Here is a 16681-nt window from a genome sequence, read left to right on the forward strand (position 1 = left end):
GGTTTGACTGGAATAATCCTAAACTATATTGTATTTAGCCTGTAATAAAAGTTGTTTGCCCTACTAAAACATACATGAACTATCCACTTCTTAGAGCGCTGTGTGCTGCTTTGAGCACTTCTGTTTTGTCTTGCAGATATACCAAAAATATTTTAAAATATGGGACATTAGATCAGCAGGCATCTCCAGTGAAGACAAAGTTAATGGGCCCATGAAGTAAAGAGCTACACAGGAATCCAAATGTCCTGTTGCATGTCTTTTGGATGTCAAACAAGCCTCATTGTCCCATTGGAAACGTTTGGGAAATAAGTCTTGAATATGTTCTTGAAACAGATTAGAGCTCAAACAATATGTTCTCAAAGAACAACAATAAAAAAATCAGATTTCTAAGTTGTAATAAAGTTGAGCTCAGCAAACATAAAATGAGGTGTGTTGCTAAATATTTACTTTTTGAGCAGACAAGCGGATGGAACATCCTCAGGCCCTTCGGGACGTGCCTTGTGTGAGCAGTTCCCTACCAGCGCCGCACCCCGCTGGCACTGACTGTGTTTGGAGTTTTCCTTTACCCATTCCACTGCCTTACTTGCTTAACTTTATGACATTTTTACTATTGCAGAGCAGAGGCTTTAGGGATGAGATACAGAAATGCTTTAAATCAACAGATTCTTCTTCCTCGCCACTGTTAATTTTTTTCATTTCCAGCAAACCGGCTACTGCTTATTTTCTTGCCTAATGTAAGTATATTCCTGGGTGCCCTTTCGTGAAAAAATCAGTGAGGATGTGCTGTCTGGGTCGTGCTAGAAACTCTCTGACAGAGCCCCGGAGAGCGCGGTGTAGCCGCCTGTCCGCAGTGCTTTAGTGTCACCCGTGACGGGGCCAGAGGGACCTTGTCGCGGTGCGGAGTCCCTGTCCCCGGCCGCCGCGTCCCCGCTCCCGCCGGCAGCGCCCGGCACCGATCCGGTGCTGACCCCTGGTGGCAGCTGAGCCGCAGGGCGACAGGGCTGGCGACAGGTCCCCCCTGCTCCGGGGTGGCCCCTGGGACGGGGGCTGGTGTGCGGGGGAGGCTGCAGGTCCGGCCCTGATTTCTGGGCCAGGTTCTGTTTTACGTTTACCTGCACAAACTGAGCCTTCTGACTTTTATTCCTGCAGCGGTACGATCTCTTCATCCGGACCTCCACCACCCTTAGGGACCAGTTTTCAAAACCCAGTGTAAACCTGCCAGCTGTGACTTCTTCCTCGCATAGGTTAGTGAATTGTTTATAAATGCTGGGGCACTACTTCTGTCCAAAGTAAACATCCTCTTCATCTGTAGGTGAATAAACTCCAAAGTTTATTTGCTTTTCTGGAGTGTTATGTGCTTGTTCTAACTGCCTCTTTGTGAACTTGGTTCAGTTCAAGTTCTTAATGTTGCAACTCATCACTAAGCTGTCTTGCATCATAAGCTCCCAGCTTTTGGGGGCAGGGGAAATAATGCTGTCAGACCGGCTACAGCCGTTCTGTTGGGAGGGGAAGGTACAGGGAAAGGAAACAAAGTTTGAGAAAAACAGAGGTATCGAATTAAAAAAAAAAAACCACCAATTAAACTAGAAATCAAACTGAAAGTAGTAAAGTATCAGTGCAGATTTTAAATGCCAGCACATTTTTGTTATTTAGAATTTCAAGGCTATTCTGAATAGACTTGGTGAAAGCAGAATAAACATCACTCTTACTGTTATTTGAGAGGTAATAAGCAAGTTGTCATGTCTAAAGAATCACAAAGAACGGGGCTCATTGTCTTCATGCTTTGAAATGCTCCACCTTAAATCACAGGTGCTCCCATTAAAAAAAAGCTGCGAGTCTAGCAATCATGAGACTGTGGCTTGCATGGGGAGCTTCAATTAAATGTGAGCATTTATGTTTATACAGGCAATTTGTTTTCTCACCAGCCACAGACAGGCTGAGTGGGAAGGCTGAAAAAATTCTCAACCATTGCAGGAAATAATCACTGTAGTTAAGTTTTAAATTTAATAGCAAAAGAAATCAGTTTCCTCAGGGAGGGAGTCACCCGCAAAGTCTGATGACAGCCAAATAGAATAATTTTCTAGCCACTGGTTGTGCCCAGATCGCCCAGTCAGGTGATCAGGACTACATGGCCTATATTGCTTCAATTACTTTGGCCATTAATGGCAATACTTCCCACAAACAGTTGGACCTGCTGTGCCTCATACTCACCGCATGTGGCCACTGCCACTTGAGCTGTGGCCTCCACATAAGAACTGAGCATTTTGCTCTGCCCCGGACCCCTGGAAATGCTAGCGCATAGACAAAGAGAACAGGAGTGAGCTACTTCCCTGGCTGTGATTTCCAGACAAATTTGATGAACAGAGCTCAGCCCTGACTCGGGGTTTTCCTCAGGGCTGGAAGAACAAATCTAAATGTACTTACAGCACGTGTTGGCACTCTCGAAAAACTGGTTCCACCTGTGAGCGCTGAGCCTGGAACAGCCTCCAGACAACCTGTCCCCCCTGGCTGGAGGTCAGAGACCTTAAGGGAGCAGAGAGGGGAAATATTCAGACTTATGGAGAGAGATTCACATTCCTCCCAGGGACCTCAGGGACTAGTTGATCTCTGCAGAAGGACGGTATGTTCAGCATGACTGAAAGTATTAGCTGGCTCAGCCTCGAAACCTCAGAACACTGTGTACGCTGGTTAAATCCAGTTCAGTCAGTGCTGGAAGGAGGCAAGGCTGCCGTATTAGAAAACAGCCCTGACACACACCTGTGGTTTGTCAAACAAAAAATGCTGAAAGGGTTTTCTTTAACTACCTTTATTGCCTTTCTGGTTTTTTCTGAAGCTGATCTTTTCCCACTGACTTGATTTCTTTCTGACTGTTTCAGGATGAATCACACAATCCTACAAGTCTCTCTGTATACCAAATGGAAAGCAGACCTGAGTAATGTCCCCTACAAGGAGAAAATGATAATTGACGCTTTTTAATTACAACTTTCCTGCATTATGGTCTAGTTTTTCAGCTTATTATTATTAACAGAGTATAACAGTATAACAGAGACTTAAGTAAATTGCTGCTTTTTGCTCTTTTGTAGCATATATAGGTCAGATTTTCATGTTTAACGGTTATTATCTCTGACACACTAATTAGTGCACTGACTGGCCAACAAAGGTCACATCTGTGTTTTCTTCATTGCCTACAATCATAGATAGGGCTGTATGCTCACACCGAGTGATTCTCCTAATTGCTGTGTCTTCTGGAGTCATTTCCACCAGTGCAAAATCACTAGTTTGACTTGGTAGCTGCTTTACACCTACTTTGTAATTCTGTCAGTGAAAGACAAGGTTGAGGGCAAAGGAGTGTCAGTGGTCATCACATCCGCAGCACATGTGCCCTGTTCCGCACTTCATAAGTCATTGCAATCACGCTTCATGCATCCTTGACTTTTCAAGCTCTGTGCAGTTGCAGTCAAAGGGATGAAGTCGTTGCCTTTCCATGAGGAAATGAATGAAGCTTTTATTCCCTGCCTTTGACCAAAGCACTTGGGTGGTTGTAGGCCCAGTGAATTGTTTCTAATAGCAGGCAAAATTGATCACCCAGGTGCTTTGATGCAGCCCTTTTATTTATGAGGGAAGTATAAAATTCTTTTTCCTTGAACAGAAAAGGAATCAGACAATAGGAGACGGTTTTTCTGCATGCAATTTCAGTCCTTTCAGTCAGCACTTTACCCAGAAGCCCTTCACCAGATTTTTTTCTCAAGGTCGTTCTTGTAGAGTTTATCTGGTTCTGCCTGGTTTTGAAAGGAGGCTGCTCCCGTCAGACCATGGAGCACATGGCTGCTCCAAGCACTGCCCTCCTCCCCGCGTCCTCAAAGCCCAACATTTCAGTCCGGAGAAACCTTGGATGCATTAGCTGCCCTTTTGCCTTCTTTCTTAGTGCGGCTGTTCCTGTTTCAGCTGCCTGCTTCTGTACCAGAGCTTGTTTGTTTCTTATACAAAAGAATATGCAATGAAAGACAACATTAAACCTGTTGGGGTCATAAGCTTTTGCTGGAACCCAGTGTCTGGGTGGCATTAGACACTCTGCATGTGTCTTTGTGCTGATTGCACACTTAATGTCAGTGACAAGGAACAGGAATATATGATGAAATTGGGGCGCGATATGATTCTCACTGCCCAAGTGAAGTTTTTACTGTATCCTCCCCTTGCCACTGGAGAGAAATACTGTGTTGAGCAATAAGCAGTACGCATTGCTAATACTGGGTTGAATTTCTCTGTGTTCCTTGCCCTACTCATCATATTTAACCTTGGATTTATTTGTAGAGAACTGCACAGAAAGTCCTGTTTAAGAAAGGAAGAACCAGAAAGCAAGCCTGGCCATCATATGTTTTCTTGCAATATTGTCCTGGACAATTTCCAATCTGTTAATGAATGAACACCGACATCTAAACCAACCCCAAGGGAGGTTCAAGATCCATCTGAGTTCAGTAAGAGGTTTCCAAATAGCTGTAACAAGCCCATACTTCAAAAGAAATACATTTTTCTATTTTTAAAACATGCGAGTTTTGGAAGGCTTTGAATATCAAGATTAATTCTCTGTCTAAATGCAGTAGAAGGCACCCAAATCTAGAAGGTTTTAATATTGCTGGTAATCTGCATTTGATGTTCTAAAAGTTTAAGGTATGATTGTGTTTAGTTTACTTCCCCTCCACCCCCTTGAGCAGACTGTGCATGTACTTATCACATTCCTTAGTATATCACACTGGATTTACATGAAAAATATATTGCATTATCTATCAGCACTTGTAATGTTGACTCAGGGATCCTGGTTGGATAGATTACCGAGCAATGTTTAATTAAAAGGTTTAATGATACTCTGAACAAGATATGACTCACTCTTGAACAACAGGGAACAGCTCCTATATATGAAAAACAACCAAGGTCATATGGAGCCAGATGTTGCCCTGCACAGGGTGATGCTATTTGCCTGTAATAAGTAGTCTAAGGAGCACAGATTCCCTATTTAGCCACCTGATTAGCACAGGGAGATGTTATTTAATATGTTTCTGCGCTGAGGTCTTCATCCTAAAGTGCTGTACAGTTTATATTATTGGAGAGAAGGAGAATGCTAAGCCCAGAGGAAGAATTCAATTGTGGAGGCACTGAGAACATTTGCTGGGTCCAAATTTGTTAGAGAAATGGGCCAGGATGGACCTCTCACTGGTGTTTGGTTGGTTGTAGGGAGAGCGGGGAAGGATTGAGTCTTGGCTGTGATTATTTTGTATGAATGGATGAGTACTGAATGCTCTTTCAGAGGCAGTTCTTTAACATGGGGAAATACCAGCCCTGTGTTTGCTTTCAAAGCCATGCTCTTGTTTGTTCCGGGGTGTAACTGCACCTTCATGTTCTCGTTGTTTAAGCCCAGTCTCCTCAGCAAAGCTCAGTGTCTGGCTTGCCCCATTTAAAAGAAGACTTTGCCCCTGCTTTATTCCAAAATGCTGGTCTGACTGGCATAAACACTTGGGTTTGTTCTGCAATATGCGATGCTACTGCTCTGTTAAAGGTTACTGATTACAGTTGCAGAGATTGCAGTTCCTGACATCTTGATGAAGTTCATGTAAATAAAGGTTCTAGCAACATTCAGGTTTGAAATTACACTATCTAGATATGCACAACAGCCTAAGTTATATCAGCCTTACAAAACTAATACAGGTTGTTCACACCTTCAGAACATGGGAAGCACCCTGCCCAGGGGTCCATCTACACAGTTCTCCATCTCAGCTGGACAAACCAAAGTCTCTTCAGTGTTTTACCCCTCTTTGGTTAACTAAGAATTCACTTCATGCTGCATTTTCTGCTTCCATTTTAGCAGGTATACATTCGGCTCTGGATCAGATGTTAATGCTCTCAGAACAAAGGTACCTGAGCAATTTGTCGCTATTTTTATGGTGATGTTGATGTTTTGAACCTCATGCCAGCATGATCCAGGAACAATTCCCTTTAAGTCTATTGAGGTGAATCTTTCCTTGAAGGGGACACTTAGGAAACTTTACTTGAATTCTCTTTTCAAGTAGATTAGTTAAATTCTATTAAACCCTATGCAGATATTAATATTCAGAATTAAGTGGCATTAATCTGATTTAGGGTACTTCACTCTGAAACTGAAGAAAGCTAAATCAAATGAAGGCCACTTTAATTCTGAGTAACAGCACTCATGCAGGACTCCAGTGTAACTTCACTAACCACTTTCAAGCCGCACTTGTCATTAATTCGGATTATTTTTTCTGACTTTCCCTGTGAAGACAAGGGATAATAAAATAATCACAGATGAGGTGACCGTATATTCTGCTTCCCCCTTTCCTCCTTCCCGCAAACACTATAGACTTTGCTCCTCCTGAATATTGGACTGTTGGTTTGAAGTTCTGGATCTGAAGGTTGCTGTTCATTTCTGGGCTATAGTCACTGCTCTTTTCTCTTTACTAACCATTTATATTAAGCACATCACTGCAGAACCTTAGCATCTGGCCAGGCGAGAGCAGAAGGGTACTGCTGGCTGGCGTTAATGTTCCTGTGGTAGAGCTGTGCATGTGGAAAAGTTGCAGTGTATGTGCTTGGTTTAAATATGTATCTTCAGCTGTTCTGTACCAGGAGTACTAAATTTACTTGTAGATTTAAAATAGGTTAATGATTTGGCAGTTAGAAGGTCAGGACCCATGCTGTTTATTTTGCAATTTGCTTTTCCTGATTAATAGAAATTTGTCTGTAGCAGCTGTCAAGGACTTCTGGTAGAATGTCTGCACAGATGAAATGTGGAACAGTGCCACTGTATCCCCTGTACCTTCCCCCAGCTTTGTTTTTTGTCACAGTTGCACTCTGAAGTCCTCCAGCACTCAGGCAGCATGGATTCCAACTGACAAAGGTCTCTGCAGAGGGAGGGGTATTGACTTCTCCATCATGTGCAGATCAAATTTCAGGCTTTTAGAGTTTTGTGCATTTGCCAGGTACACTGAAATACAGATACCAGCTCTTGCAACCTTCACGTGACTTTGTCAGCGTGCATGTGGCTGTTCTGTGCAGCACACGGACTCACTTCTTCCCCAGAGATGGATGCCACCGCTGCTCTAGGTATGCACCTGCCATTTTCCCAATCTGGATTCAGTGTCGAGGGGAGATTAGTCTATCTGAGAAGCATCACGAAGGTTTTGCAGGCCTGAGAGAAACCAGTGTGGATTCACAGCATTCAAACTGTTTGAGCTGGGCCACATTGTCAGTACCTTCCCTGGGAACAGGTCTACCTCTGGGGGTCACCTTGGCAGCACGGTTCTAGCTCTGCAGGCCCTGCTGACCTACTTGTAGCCTGTTCTGTGAATCCACTTGACCTCCTGGCAGCCATGAGAGAGGCCCGTGCTGTTGCCCTTTCTACCAGGACATCAGCTCACAGGGAGACAGGTGGAAGTTGGAATCTCCTCTGTCTCTGGAAATGTGTTTTCTCTGAGCGTGTACAAGGACCTGATGTGAGGAGAAGTACAGAGCTGTGTCTCCGCAGATACTTGGCAATCTAGAAACCTTTAATAAATTTAAAAAAAAAAAGAAAGAGAGAAAGAGGAAGATCACAAGGACATCTATCCTCACCTCAGCTTTAAAAAAGAAACAGCAATACGAAACGAACCAACCAACCAAAAACACAAAAAAAAGCAACCAACCACAAAATATTGTGCCTTGGCACAGGAAGCAACAAGAGCTCAGAGCTTCTGCAGGTCCCTGGGGGGATTTCAGAGCAGGGCTGGAGCTGCATGGGGAGGGCTGGCTGGGGAGGCTCTCCAGGGACAATATGACCTGGGATCAGTGGGTGGGGAGAAGCAATGGGTTGCAGGACAAGATGGGCAGATTTGTGACTTACAGAGTTCAAGTCCAAAGACAACAGTGAAGCCATTGGGCAGGACAAGAACTGGGAGGTGCAGAGGATGCTGTCGTTTCGGTGTTTGACAAGCAGAAGACACGCACACCAGCGCTGCAGAAGGAGTGTGGCATTAGGAACCTCATACTGTCCTTCTGTACCCACAGTCAGAACCAGCTGAAGCTCACTGGGAAGCCTCGGCCTCTTCAGTTCTTGTTGGGTTGCTGCATACACTGAGTGGGCAGGGGATCTTATTTGCTTTTTCCATGCTAAGCTTCTTTCCGTCGTGTTTAATATCATACAGATAACAAACAAAATAACAGCCCAATAACAAACCCATGTATGCCAAGATTCATGTGTTCAGGCACAGCTGCTGCCTCATTCATTTTAAGGCTTCTCAGCAGAAAATTGCAAGCAGGTCTGTCCAGCAGTTCTTGGGTCTTCCCCAGGAGATCAGACAGCAACGAGAGATTTGTGAAAACCATGTGGAAGGCCAAATCTCATGTAATGTTATTTTCTCACAAAAGTACAAGCTTTAAACTGTCCCGAGCTGTGAAATTCTGATGGGGGCATTACAGAGAAATCAACTGAGCCTCATAGTAGCTCTGGGAGAGAAATATTACTTCTTATTTTACAGCCTGCTCAGGCACTGCTTTTAAAAGGCATTTAAATTTCTTCCTCACATATTCCAAAAGATTAAAGTCATTTTTTTCAAAAGCAGCTCCTGACTATGGATAGCTATTTCTAGAACCTGCAGGCCTGTTGTTTCTCAGAATTACTGCATATTTATACGTAGGATACTGAAATATTAAAAATAAATAAGCAATACTTTATTCTCTTGTCTTGCAGGATGGGTGGAAGATAAATTATCCAACAAAAGGATTTACTCTTACAGCACCGAATGTTTCAGAAATTCGAAGATTCCTCCTTTTTCTTTCTTCCATCTGACTGGGACTTGCCTTTAGAAGAGGATTCCCAAGAGGCCATAACACCATGAAGCTCAGAGGCAGGTATGTGGCCAGACACAGCTTGTGCCTGGTTTTTCCCAGTGGGCAGATCCAGCCTTTGCTCAACACGTGTCACTCTATGGGAGAAGCCTCTGCTGAGCACCTGACTTCAGGTGCAAAAATACTTATCTTGAGGCCAAGTCTTGTAGGCCATATGTTGCCTAGGTTAGGTACAAATAGAGGGCGGGAAAAGCTTCAGAAATTCTAGCGAATTGTTTATAATTTAGCACAGCTAAAACAAATCAGTCACAGTTTTAGCCATAGTCTTTGTTCGTGTGGGGAAAACCCGTTGTAAAAAAAAAAACCCAAATAACCGTTATCTTCAGACTTTGGATATACTAACATTAGCTTTGTATAATGACTCAAAGGTCTGCCTATATAGTGACAGCTATGAAAAGAAACCTATCCCAGATGATGGAATACACTTGTATGTATATTCAAAACACAATGTTGTCCTTTTAATTAAAAAAAAAAAAAGACTGCAGAATAGAAGCGATACAGCAATAATCACACAATGCAGTCTTACTCTTAGGGTAGCTAAGGCCAACATCAATCTGAGCCGGTGTAGATGTTGTAATCTCATTATTAACCGTCTTCAGAAGCAAGAGCAATTAAGTGAAGGGTAAAAGCAGTGGTAAAGCTGTAATTTATTGCATGAGACCATTTTTGGTAAAACAACCTTTTGACAGGGAGAATTTTCTTTCTCAGTCTGCTTCAAATTGGGAAATATGAAGAGCAAATAAAACAACCTCTGACACAGTATGTTTGCTAGGGTAACTCCCTAGTTGTTTGGGTAACATAATTTTTGGCCATTTGTATAACTCCTTGACACTAAACAGCTTTGTCTGCTTGCATATGCATTTCCTGCAGGCAGCAGCTCCTTCTATGAAATGATTTAGTCAGAGATGCCAGCAGTAAACATTCACCTGCAATACCTATGCATGAGTTTATAAGAAAACCCCCAAGCAAACAGTGTTTTCCTGGAACTGGCTGCTTATAGATGTGGTCAATGCAGAAACGAATAATTGGGAGGTTTAACACCAACACCGGCGGCAGAGAACGGCCCGCGATGCCAACGGCCTCGCAATCCCGGACCACTGGTTTTTCATGGACGTTTTCCAAGTGACCGGGAAAGGCCATAATTCCACAGCCCCTGCGTTGGCCATTTACTGTTTCCCGGAGCGGCTCCTCGTTCTGGGAGGCGTTTCCTTGCGTCAGCTCTGACCGACTGCCCCAAACTTTGGCAGCGGGCTGCCCGCCGCAGCCACCGGCCCAGTCCTCCCTCCCGGGGTGGCCCCCGGCCCGGCCGCCCCTTCCCTCCCCTCCCGGGGCGCCGCAGCCCCGCCGGCCGCCGCGGCCCCTCCCGCCCCGCCCCTCCCCTCCCCTCCGGCCGGCGCTGCGGCGGCTCGGGCAGGCCCGGCCCACCGCGGGGCCCGGATTGGTGGCGCCGGGCAGCGCCGCCGCCTCTCCTGCCGCTGCCGCCGCCCGGCGCGGCGCTGGTGGCGCGGGCCGGGGGACGCCGGGGCCGCGCCGGGCAGTGCCATGAGCCGCGGATAAGGTAGGCGAGGGCAGGGCGGGCTCCGCCGCTCCGCCTGGGCCCGCTCCGGGCAGCCCCCGCGCTCCGCGCCGCACCCGCCGGGGCGGGAAGCGCCGCCGCGGCAGCGCCCGGCGTGAGGCGCGGGAGCCCGGCGGGTTGCGCCGGTGTGCGCGGGGCTGGGGGCGGGAGGGCAGGAAGGGGCGTCCGGCGGCCGAGGGAGGCGGGCCGGGCCTAGGGCGGGCGGGGAGGCGGCTCCGGGGAGCGGCCGGGCCCGGGCAGGGGCTGCTGGCGGCCGTGAGGGGCCGGCGGGCGCTGCTGCCGGGCCGGCCGGGGGGAGCCCGCGGGGTCGGGTCGGTGCTGGGGCTGCGGGGCGGCTGGCGCTGGGTGAGCCGTGCCGGGCCGGCCGGGGCTGGGCGAGGGCTTGTTTTTACTGCTGGGCACGGTCGGCGGGATGGAGTTAACGTCCCTGTTCCCTCCGTGTAACCGAGGTGAAGGTTTGGCTGAGGAAGGGTTTGCCGTTTGGCAGGAGCTCTGCTGAAGTGCGAGTGATACCGTAAAAACAAGCAGAGGAAACAGCGGTAACGTTTTTTGTTTCTGGAACTGGGGGAGGATTTCTAGTTGGCTTTTAGTATCAAAAGCGAGAAATTTTCAGTCTCCTGGAATTGTTTCCTTCTCTCTTATCCTACGTGTCCGTTCTTTAGTTTCTGCCTTTCTTTGAATTCTCAGTATCATTTGTATTTTATCTCTTTGCTGCAGTTCAGTGTCTAAATCCATTTACACCTCTTCAGCATGTGCTAAAGTTCCTTCCAAATGTCTGTACTCAACTTCTTGATGATTTGTATCTGTCAGCAAATGTCTTAAGGAACTCCTGTCCGTAATTTAGGAGAGTTAAGTTTACGGCCGAGTTTAAATTGAACTTCTGTATGTAACTTTCATATTGCAACTGTAAGATAAATTAGTGTAAGACTTCAGTGCTGTGAGATTATCTTCGGTTAAGATGCTTTGTCATACTCCTCCGTCTTCACACAACTCCTCTTTCAAGATGATCTTGCCTGCAGAACTTGGGAAAAACAAGGCAGGCTCACAGTCTCGGGGCGTATTTTTTTACAAGAAGATGCATATTTTTTAAAAATTTAAAAATAACTTCATATTCCTTAGCTCTGTATAAAATTGAGGCAGTGTGAGTATCCTGTTCCAATTTTCTGTGAATTTTAAATGTGCTAAATTAGAGGTAAAACACTTTAACTTAAGCAAAAGAAAGTAAACTAATGTTTTTGATGTTTGAATTGACTTTTAAAGACTGACATCATGTTCTTTTATTATACATGAGAGGTTACTGTTCTGGTTGACTTCAAAGCTGATCCAACAAGCTGCTCTGTTGTGGGTGGCATGTTTTTGATGCTCCGAGTAGGTGCTGAAGTTTGAGGTAGCGTTTCTAAGGCAGGGCAGGGTAAGGCGCTTTCTCTATTGAGCAAACGACCAAGAGGGTAATTCTGGGCTCAAAAGTGTCTTATACTGGACTCTCCCAGTATATGGTGTCCCCTGTGAATTGTGTTGGTAAGCTGACTACTTGTGAACTTTGCTCTTGATCCCTGCAAATAACTTATTTAAATAATCTATATTCCTTTTTCAGAAGAGAAAATTGGTTAATGAAATCCACAGTGAAAACATGAAGAAAGACACAGCCCAATAAAGTACATATATTAATGCATGCTTCTTTTTACATGAAAACAACACTTAGTAGTTTCAAATATTAATAGCAAATGCTTAGTTGTTTCTAACTAAAGAACTTCTAAGCCAGCTGTTTTAGAAAGTGGAGAATATGGAGCAGGAAACCTTGACAGAATGTATAATGCCAGTAATTTCCCTGTTGGGGTAGATGTGTAAACAAAGTAATGGAAGGTACAGAAACTTGTCTGATAAAGAAAAGGTCTGATAAAGAAACTGGAATAAATGGAAAATCACACAGCTAGAGGACCGAAGATGCATTGTATTCAAACAGCTTCTTAGCTGGTAGATTTGGGGCTTGTGCTGCTCTAACCTCACCTTTCCGTGCGAACTCAGCCAAATCCATTAGGTGAAATCAGAAGGCTTCTCTTGTAGCACGTCCGAAAGGCCACCAACCATATACTGTGTGAGTGTGCGGGTGAACATACTAAGGATACGTTTCACATGCTGTTTTTCCGCTGTCCTCTGTGCAGTATCAAGGACTGAGCTTTAGCCTGTTACGGCCCATGAGACAGATAAATTGTGGTGCTGAGTGCGTAGAGCGTAGCTGAGACCTGCCCAAGAGCTGAATTAAAATAAAGGCTGTTTGTTAGGGTAAATCGTAGGTTTAACCTAATGAAGAGGAGGGTAAGGACATTCTGGTCTTAAACAAAGTCTTGGAGCTTGGAAAAGTCTTTCAAATCTCTGGATTTTTATTCTTTTCCTTTGGTAAGACAGGAATTGTGGTATCAGATGTCCACAGTAAGTAGTAAAGTTAATTCAGTGTGCTCTAAAACACTTATCCTTGAATAAAGGCATTGTGTTCTAGAAGCCTGTACTGCCCTAAATGAAACAATCAGATGACAATGTATGTTGGAAAATAAGAGCGTACTGTAGGCTTAGAGATTAGAGAAACAAAGAAGAGTTAATACGGTGAGCTTTCATGAGTGTGTACTTGGTATTAGAAGAGAGATAATGTATTCAGAGTAGAAATCAGCTCTGGAAATGCATAAAGATGCTACGTGTTCCCAATAAAGGGGATGAACAATTAATTTTCTTACTCTAGGTAGTGTAAAGTGGACGCTAGAAAGGACGTGTTGTGATTTTAAGGTAGATCAGTGAAATACTGAGAGAACAATTCCATGTGTCCGGAATGCTGAAGAATGCAGCACGTGAGGAGTAGGCAAGGGAGTTAATTATGGCAGGGTTGGCTTTGTACCCACTAGATAGCGAGAGACCCGTTCAAAGAACATCCTCCACGCAAAGTTGTCTGAACCGTGATTTACTGTTTTGCATTGATGGTCCAAGATCTCTGACCAAGCTGGCAATGCTGCATGTAACCCATCTTATTCTTGGTGTCGTCTCCTTGCTGCAGAGCTAGAGGTTAACCCTGTTTTGAACGAGAGGTTGGACCAGACGAGCTCCAGACATCTGTTTCAACACTTTGAGAAATTGGTGAAATTTGTGACATGAAGACAGTTGTCCAAGTATTTTCTGTTGTTGCTTCACTATTTCTAAGTGTTTTCTACTGTTGCTTCATGCCTTTATTGTGCTGGTCTGTAGGAGAGTCAGCATCTTCATTAGGCTTACTGGAACAGGACATAGACTTGGGGTTTTTTTCGTATGACAAGTGGTTGAATTCAGCTTCTTTTCTGGATATGCGGGACATAATCGCAATTATTGTGTCATTGTTCTTGTCAGGATTGTGAATTATCTGTTCTTGGACAGTTTAGCTTTTTTTTAAAGCTTCTGTTAATGTGGCAATCCCAGAAGTTTGAAGGCAGAAAGTTAATAATTATTGATTAAGATCCCATTTCCAGCCTGAGGCAACAAAACATGAAGTTTGCACGTTGGCTGGGAACACTTAACGTCACCCAGCATTCTTAGTCTCTGTGCGCCTGGTTCCTCGGGAGCGTCGTGAGGACTTCCAGTCAGCCCAGTTCTGTGATGCAGTTTTTTACCTGTGTCATTCCTGTGTTATCTGCCTGCTCTGTAGTTTCTTGCTGTGGAACAAGGCTGTTACAGTGATCAATTATTTTGGATCTCTGGGGCTATGGAAGTGTCCGTTTTAAGACCTGATTAACAGATGCATCATCATTTCCTTTAATGGAGTCCTTGATGACTAGTATCTCTGGAAAATTAAAAAAACGAGTACCTTAAGTTGAAATTGCTCAATTAAGGCATCTGGGAGGAGTTGCTTAAAAACTTCTTGTGTTGGCCACGGCCAGTCCTGCCCTGGCTGGAAGTCCTGGGAGATGGGAAGCAAAGGAGCAAGTTTTGACATGAGAATATCATGTTAAAAAAGGGTATATTCTCTGATCTTGCCTTCCTGCTCCTCAAAATTGCTAGATCTGTTTGTTGTCTTTTTCTCCTATTTATTTTAACTCTCTCCTTTCTGAACAGCAAGGTGTGTTATTCTCCTGTGCCAAGTCCGAATCAATACACAGTATAGCAGTTACATTAGTGTTCTAAAAGACAAGACGACTGATGGACAAAGGATAACAGAAGATCAATAGAACATAGTAAACGGTGGTGTTTTCCCATGAAGTCCATCGTTGTATGAACTGGACTTTAATATTCATTACCTGGTGTCTCTGCGGTTTATCAACTGTTGTGCTCTCTGACCCCACCGGTGTTGGATGACAGGAATATTGCAGAAGAATGTCCCTTAGTGCTGGTGAACATATTGCGTGTCCTGGACCACCTGCCAATGCAGGATTGTTATCCTGAAGCTGTGAGAAAATGGGGTGGTTGAGCTTTAAATAGGATCTCTTATTAAAAGAGTCTGAAAATGCATATTCAGTAATTGGGGTGCTCTTCTAAAGGATCTGATTTGAGTCCGAAAAATTGCTATATTGGGTTTTAGTAGCTTATGCAGATGACTGAGAGCTGTAAGACTCTAGATCTCACTCTGGATTTCATATGTTTTGTTTAAATTGTACTTCAGTTGTAAAATAGGACCACAAAAATATAAGCACAAACCAAGCTACTGCCTCCCTTCATACTGGGAATTTCAAAGCAGATCACGGAGGGCTGAGGTGTAAATGCAACCTATCATGAGCTGCAATGGAATTCTGATCTGAAATTAAATAGAAAACTGCAAAAATAATTTTGTTTCACTGGAAGTCAGGATTAAGACTGAGGAAATAAAAATGTCTGTTTTAGGAGCCCAAACAGGCTCGAAGAATAAGGCTTCTTTGAGAGGGAGATAGTCATACTGACACGCTTGTGATTGTGGTAATTTGCTGAGGAAATATTGCTTAACATGTGATACTAAGAGCAGGTGGTGAAAGTTGTCGTCTAGGTTGGGTGCTCCCTGGCTCTTGGCTTGTAGCTGCAGCACGTTGTGTTGCGTTCTTCTCCGAAACTTCTGTGTATGGAGAACTGCCCGCCTGGGGCTCTGCCGGGTGTCCAAAAGCATCTTCCAGCTGAGGCCGGGGACGATAATCTCACTGTCGAGCTGCAGAATTCCCGTGGCTTTCCCGTACCCCCTGCCCCTCGGTCACCTCCTGCCTCTTGTTCCTGCCCCTCTGCCCCAAAATAGCTGGTGCAAGGTGAAGATTTGTGCTCTGGAGACCAAGCTGGGGATTGCCATTCTGCTTGCTTAATACGTATCCGTATTTCTGTTGCCCAGAGGGCCTTCACTTTCTTTCCTAATACTCTTACGCAATGTTTGGGGTTGAATGCATAAGTAAATGTATTTTGGTGGTAAATGAAAGGGATCCATATGTTCCTTTTCTTGTTTGTAACTGCTGTGAAGTTTGATAAGGCTTATCTTTGTAAGACCTTCTCAGTAGCAGTTCTCTTTGTCTAATCGCTTTCACATTTCTTCCTTTTCAACTTGAAGTATTAAACAAATTAATTGGGAGGAGGAGGAAGAGCTAAGGGGGAGATAATCCTAAATGTCTGTCAACTCAAAAATGTGCTAGTTAATAAAGGCTTTGCCAAGTCTTCAATAAACCTTCTGAGCAAATGTGGGACAACTTTACAAAAATATTTTTGTGGGAAAAAAAAAAAAGAAAAAAAATTGTACTATTCTATCTATGTGTTATTTTAGTGAATAACAAGAGATGTGGATGGAGAAAGGACCGGCCGTGCGTGCGGACTGTCTGCTGTTCTGTGATTCCAGTTAGTGTTCCCTTTCTGACAACAGGCTGTTTTCGAGGCTGCCGTAGCACTGTCTGGAGGTCACAGACAAGCTGGGGATCTGTGCCTAACACTTGTAGAAAACTGCGATTGCCTGAAAAGATTCATTTAGAGGCGTGTTGTGTTTAAGAGCATAAATATTTGGTTGTATGGATCTCCATTTCTTTTGTCACGCAGCTTTGGGATGTGGATTGGTAGTGGTTTTTGAGTATTGAACGGATTTTATGAACCCTTGCTTTTCTGATGAGTTGGAACAACTTTTCAGTTTCATTTTTATTGACTAGATTTAAAAAATTCTAGCCGGAAATCTGTTAGTCCTTCTATCAAGCCAAAACTTCACAACTAAAATTATAAAAATGAGTAAATTGCTGTGCTGCACCACGAGTGTTCTTTTAATAC

The 16681-nt window shown here is 44.4% G+C and overlaps 1 protein-coding gene across 3 annotated transcripts in view; it reads left to right on the forward strand.

Annotated features, from left to right (window-relative positions):
- Window positions 1–10320: 10320 nt before the first annotated feature.
- Window positions 10321–16681, forward strand: part of TEX2 (testis expressed 2) — a 42688-nt gene continuing 36327 nt past the window's right edge. Inside the window, exon 1 of one of the 3 annotated variants that reach the window (XM_065647682.1) lies at window positions 10321–10450. The gene's annotated coding sequence lies outside the window, so the exon portion shown is untranslated. Of the gene's footprint in view, window positions 10451–10909; window positions 11008–16681 lie in introns of those variants that run through there. The other 2 variants (XM_065647684.1, XM_065647683.1) reach the window with 2 other exon arrangements.

The sequence above is a fragment of the Caloenas nicobarica genome, chromosome 18 (genome assembly GCF_036013445.1).
Source record: "Caloenas nicobarica isolate bCalNic1 chromosome 18, bCalNic1.hap1, whole genome shotgun sequence".
In the NCBI taxonomy this organism is placed as follows: domain Eukaryota; kingdom Metazoa; phylum Chordata; class Aves; order Columbiformes; family Columbidae; genus Caloenas; species Caloenas nicobarica.